This window comes from Eriocheir sinensis, chromosome 45 (assembly GCF_024679095.1).
Source record: "Eriocheir sinensis breed Jianghai 21 chromosome 45, ASM2467909v1, whole genome shotgun sequence".
In the NCBI taxonomy this organism is placed as follows: domain Eukaryota; kingdom Metazoa; phylum Arthropoda; class Malacostraca; order Decapoda; family Varunidae; genus Eriocheir; species Eriocheir sinensis.
This window is the reverse complement of record NC_066553.1, coordinates 9999573-10005651: the sequence shown is the minus strand read 5'-3', so window position 1 is coordinate 10005651 and position 6079 is coordinate 9999573. Positions and strand designations below refer to the sequence as shown.

At 43.3% G+C, this 6079-nt stretch overlaps 1 protein-coding gene across 2 annotated transcripts in view; it reads left to right on the top strand.

The window, feature by feature from the left end:
• Nucleotides 1-2027: 2027 nt before the first annotated feature.
• LOC126980726 (uncharacterized) overlaps nt 2028-6079 on the top strand; it is a 31143-nt gene continuing 27091 nt past the window's right edge. For both annotated transcript variants that reach the window (XM_050831003.1, XM_050831002.1), the window contains exon 1: nt 2028-2189. The gene's annotated coding sequence lies outside the window, so the exon portion shown is untranslated. The remainder of the gene's footprint in view (nt 2190-6079) is intronic.

Sequence of the window (6079 nt, the reverse complement as noted above, 5' to 3'; positions counted from 1 at the left end):
CAAGTCGGTCTGTTGACAAGGACGGGCGTGTCACTGTCATCTTTCTCGTGGTGGTGGTGGTGTAAGAATGCTCCCTCCCTGTAGGGGGAAGCCGTATTACAAGTCAAACCCGAGAAGTTTCGGGTCCCTACAAAGGTCGGTTTAGGGGCCGTATTACGTCCAATCCGAGAAGTTTTGGGTCCCTACAGAGTTCGGGATTTTGCCAGAGGTGGCCCGTACCAGGGAGCCGACAGACCGACTCTACTGGTCGACGTGGTAACAAGTCGGTCTGTCGGCGAGGGAGTGCGTGTGCCACTGGGGGTAATTAGTGGCACAGGCAAGCGTTTTATAGTGGCACTATCTTGCTAGGCTCATATTGTCCCCCCCTTCGAGGAAGCTGATTTAGCAAGAGAAGAGATATGAAGTTTCCAGTTAAGTTCCAGTTTTGCAAATGAATGATAGCAATAATATGACCAATGTCCAATGTGATGAAATGTGGAAACACAGGGGCTGTTAGGAGGTTATATATATGTTGACTCAAGGTGGGCAAGGGGTTAAGTCCCCTGTTGGTGTGTGCACACTCCTACTGGATCTTAGTTGTGGCAACTGGCAAGCCACAGGTTTTGACTGCCACCTCACCATGGGCTACTCCAACTCCTCCGCCGGGCAGGTTAGCACACACATTTCACGGCTATTTTCACACTTGTTTTGATTGTTACAATCTTTCCTGTAGTTTTCTGGGAGGGGTGAAGGTTAGAAGACACATGACAACAGAGAAGCAGATGGTGAAGTAGAAAACTGAGATATCGGTCTGTTAATAATTCCAATATACTCATTGCCCTGGTCATATTATGGTTATCGTTCATTTGCTCAACAAATGAGGCCTCCAAACACTCAAATGAACTAAATACTGTATAAGCTAAAAGGAACAAAAAAAAAAAAATAGGACGTGGCAGTAATGAAAATACTTGAAATATTTACCTCTTTAAAGAGAATCGCCACACATACATCCATGGATCAGCCACATCCTTCTCTGTGATGCTTCCATTTGAAGCTGGGTGAGTGGTCATCACGTGGATGTGAAGATTCCTAGGACCAACACGGATGCAGCCTGCTGGAAATTCACCATTGCCTTATAATGGAAGATTACCCCTATGTTGTCAAGATGGGCTACATGAAATCAAATCAAAACTTATCTACTCAATTACATGACCATTTAACTTGGTCAAATAGTACCATGGGACTGATGGTTCAGATTCTCCTTTAATCTTGAAAACTAAATATTTGTATTAACAGGAACAGTTAGACCTGGTACACTTGCAAATTAATAAAACCTCTTGTCTATCAAATACGATAAAGAGACAAAACGGGGTCGGCCACCTATCCATTTCAGCATATAGTCCGTGTTCTGCCACAGAAATTAAATTTCCTCAGTCGAGTCATCACTTGATGGTTGGATGACCAGAATTAACAGATGAAATATCCATGTTTCAGAATGAGCAGAAACCGGGGAGGGGAGGAATAAATCGCACCGATGGAGATGGGAAGTCAGCGCTTTGATTACCCATTAAGTTTCATTTAGCTGCCAACAGGGTAAAGATCGATAAGGTAAACTTGGGGGCTTGTGCCATAGCTGCGCGTGATCTCGGTGCTCATCTCCGTCGCATTGGCCAATGAGTCTGTGGTGGATAACTTCAGGATAAGAGCCCATCACCCCGCCAATGTGACATCCAGGTTATCACAGTTACCTTCCCCAGGTACCCACTTGTCGACTCGGCCGAAGTGGAGGATGGACAACTGGGTGAGCTGCACGCCAACTGCCCGGGCCGGGATTCGAACCCGGGTCCACGGATTCGTGGTTATAGTAACTACTTCACCACGGAGGGTACCCAACGGATAAGTGGCATATTTTGGTGTCTTTTTCGCGATGGGCGAGTCACTACAGTTATTAATCAGTGCACATCATAAGAAAATAATAAACCCTGGCAGTGGTAAGGATCCATAACATTATTCTGTTCTGTAGTCACGTGCACACGAGACCGAACTGTGACGTTGGACGAGGTGGACGTGCGAGGCAAGAGCAGGCAGGCGGCGCTGGCGGTCACTCTTCTTTCTGTTGCCTTGGGTGTGTTGTCTCGGGGAGGTATGCTTCTCACCTCTGGCCCTCTACCTGCCTGTTGACGTCGGGGACTCGAGACAAACTGATTCGGGTATGTCTTCTATAGTATGTATTTCCGTCAGTACGCTGTGTGACTGGGCTATGGAGAGCATACACCTGTTAATTAAGTGTAAGTAGTTTCTCATGACCCTCAGGGGACTAGTTTTGTTCTTAGGAGATGAACCAGCGAAAATTGACAGCGTAGTGAAGTGGTCTAATGCCTGATAGTCGACTTATGATTTATTAGAGAGTGAACGTTACTTATATTGCCCCGACGCCGTGATGAAAGGAAAGTCACAAGTAAACAAAACGATGCCATGTTCTCGCTTCCCCCATTCCGAGCCCTGAGGTGCTGGAGGCGTGAGGTATTGCTGGGTTATTAATGACCCAAATATGACCTGGAATATGGTGGAAGACTTAGACGTGTAACAGAGCCCATGGGTCTTAGTGCAGTGAATGTGTTCCAGAGACAGAGGTGAACGGAGTGTCTGAAGGGGTTGAGTTTAAGTAGGGAGTGGTCTTCCTGTGTGTTGCTAGCCACAGAAAACAGTGTATTGAGAGACTTACGCCCGTACCATTTTTTTTTTTTTTTTTTTTTTTTTTTTTGGTCTATTACTCTCCCCTTCTTCCCATATATGGGGTATTTACGCCTGCCCCCGTGGTCTGGTGGTTAGCTTGTCTATAATCCGACACGAATATGAAGTCAATTTGGGTAGGGCCCAAACTTCACATCACTGCTGCATCACCCACTTTCTATCACTCTCTCCCTCATATGTTATTTACGTATTATTTGAAACTGTGTATCAAATATTCTGTATACATTAATTAAGATTTTTGGCAGAGCTGTGGCCAAGGAACTCCCCGAGCGGGCCCCGCCCAAACTGACTAAATAGTTGACTCAGACTATAGGAGCCACGAATGCGCGGGCCCGGTGTGTCGTCAAGTCTCGTACCCTTGTTATAGTCTGTCCGCTTTGTTTACATACACACAGCGATGCATGAATTTCGGCACGGTACCGTGTCTATTGTCGACTGCTTGTTATACAAGGTTGTCTCATTTATCACATTTACCTACCGACATTGTCCCACCCAAGTTTATTTTTATTTTTATAAAAGTAAATGACGACGTATGTTTTGAATTTGAAATATGCTTGAAATATGAAAGTTTGTTCCTGCACCCTTTGTATGTTGGTAAATGTGATAAATGAGATAATCTGCACCCCTTGTATAACGAGCAGTTGACCATAGACACGGCACCGTGCCGAAATTCATCCGCCCCAGTGTGTACGTAAACAAAGCGGACGGACTATAACACTATAACAAGGGTATACAAGAGTTGACTCCACACTGGGTTAGAATCCCGGCCCGGGCAGCCGGGGTGTAGCTCACCCAGCTGTTCATCCTCCCTTTCGGGCTGATCGATAAATGGGTAGCTGGGGAAACCTAGAGAAGGTAAACTGTGGTAAGCCGAATGTCACACTGGCCTTGTGTCCCGGGGTAATGGGCTCTTCCCACCACAGGCTCAAGGGCTAATGAGATGGAGATGAGCAACGCGGCCACGCACAGCAACAGCGTATACCCCAACTATGGTACCTTTACCTTTCCGATCGCTACGAGTAATCTACCCAACCCTTACCTTCCTAGGGGATACTTTCGGTTTGCCATGGATTTCGTAGCCGTGTTATATCGTGTTTCGGGAATAACTTTTTTTTAACATAGATTCGGATAAGGACGGTAATCTGGCACAGCATGTATCAGGCCTTGCCCCATGTTATTCAACAGTTTTCATCAACAAGATGTGGATTATTAAAGCATTTGCAGGAGTGACGGAATGGTAAACTCAACCAAAATGTAGTGGGTCGCCTTGCAAGACTAGCGAGACGTGGCTGTGACGTAGTCATACACTTACTAGAGAGAGAGAGAGAGAGAGAGAGAGAGAGAGAGAGAGAGAGAGAGAGAGAGAGAGAGAGATTGTTGTAGTGTACCCTCAAAACTAAATATTCTCTCCTCTTGATGACGTCTTGTTTCTGCCAGGGCCGTGAGTATTGGCGCTTCGGAACGATGCGTTGACACGGTGAACCTTGTTTGGAATCTGGACTTGACATATTCTGTTTTGACCCGCTTGCTTTAATCCTTTATTCTTTGTTTGACCTTGTTTCTATTGCCTTTATTCTCCCATTATCTATTTTCTAGTCATATTGAATGCTTCTTGAGGTCGGTGTATGTTTTTGTTTTTTTGTTTTTCATTGACAGTTGGCAACAGCAGCAAAGATGATAAGTTTCATTGCGTCAGTCTCGTTTTCATAAACTATTTAACTTACCTCTCTCTCTCTCTCTCTCTCTCTCTCTCTCTCTCTCTCTCCGTCACACTAGCCTCGCATCGCGATCCACTACATTTGGCTGAGTTTTACCCTTCCGTCACTCCTATAAATGCTTTAATTATCCATATCTTGTTAATGGAACATATTGAATAGAGTGAGGTAAGATCCGAAACATGCTGTGCCAGATTATCGTCCTTACCCGACGCTTTGTTAAAAAGGTTGTTCCCGAAAAACAATACAACCCGGCCTCTGAAACTCATAGTAAGTTGGTAGCCCAGGCAGACATCTGCATATGGAAAACACATCAGTGTAATAATGTATATATATTTTTTATGTATAATTATACATACAGTGATCGATCGAGTAATGAATACATCGGTAAAATTATTTCGTACATATGAATATTATGGTTGGCATACCTGGCGCCGGTGTGGTGTCATCTGCCATCCACGTATCCTAAGACATCCCATCCTGATTTGCGCATGCGCGAAACCCGATGTTTACAAACACAGTGTTGATATCGTAGTTTGTCCAGGCAGGATGGCGGCAAGAGCCGCAAGACATACAAGGGGTGTAGGTTATCTCTTTTATCACATTTACTGACATACAAGGTTATCTCTTTTATCACATTTACTGACATACAAGGTTATCTCTTTTATCACATTTACTGACATACAAGGTTATCTCTTTTATCACATTTACAGACATACAAGGTTATCTCTTTTATCACATTTACTGACATACAAGGGGTGCAGGTTATCTCTTTTATCACATTTACTGACATACAAGGGGTGCAGGTTATCTCTTTTATCACATTTACTGACATACAAGGGGTGTAGGTTATCTTTTTTATCACATTTACTGACATACAAGGTTATCTCTTTTATCACATTTACTGACATACAAGGTTATCTCTTTTATCACATTTACTGACATACAAGGTTATCTCTTTTATCACATTTTCTGACATACAAGGGGTGTAGGTTATCTTTTTTATCACATTTACTGACATACAAGGTTATCTCTTTTATCACATTTACTGACATACAAGGGGTGTAGGTTATCTCTTTTATCACATTTACTGACATACAAGGTTATCTCTTTTATCACATTTACTGACATACAAGGGGTGCAGGTTATCTCTTTTATCACATTTACTGACATACAAGGTTATCTCTTTTATTACATTTACTGACATACAAGGGGTGCAAGTTATCTCTTTTATCACATTTACTGACATACAAGGGGTGCAAGTTATCTCTTTTATCACATTTACTGACATACAAGGGGTGTAGGTTATCTCTTTTATCACATTAACCGATATACAAGGGGTGCAGGTTATCTCTTTTATCACATTTACTGACATACAAGGGGTGTAGGTTATCTCTTTTATCACATTAACCGACATACAAGGGGTGCAGGTTATCTCTTTTATCACATTTAGGCCTACTGACATACAAGGGGTGCAGGTTATCACATTATAACATTTATTGACATACAAGGGGTGCAGGTTATCACATTTATCACATGTACTGACATACAAGGGGTGTAGGTTATCTCTTTTATCACATATACTGACATACAAGGGGTAGGCCTACAGGCTATATCACTTTTCTCACATT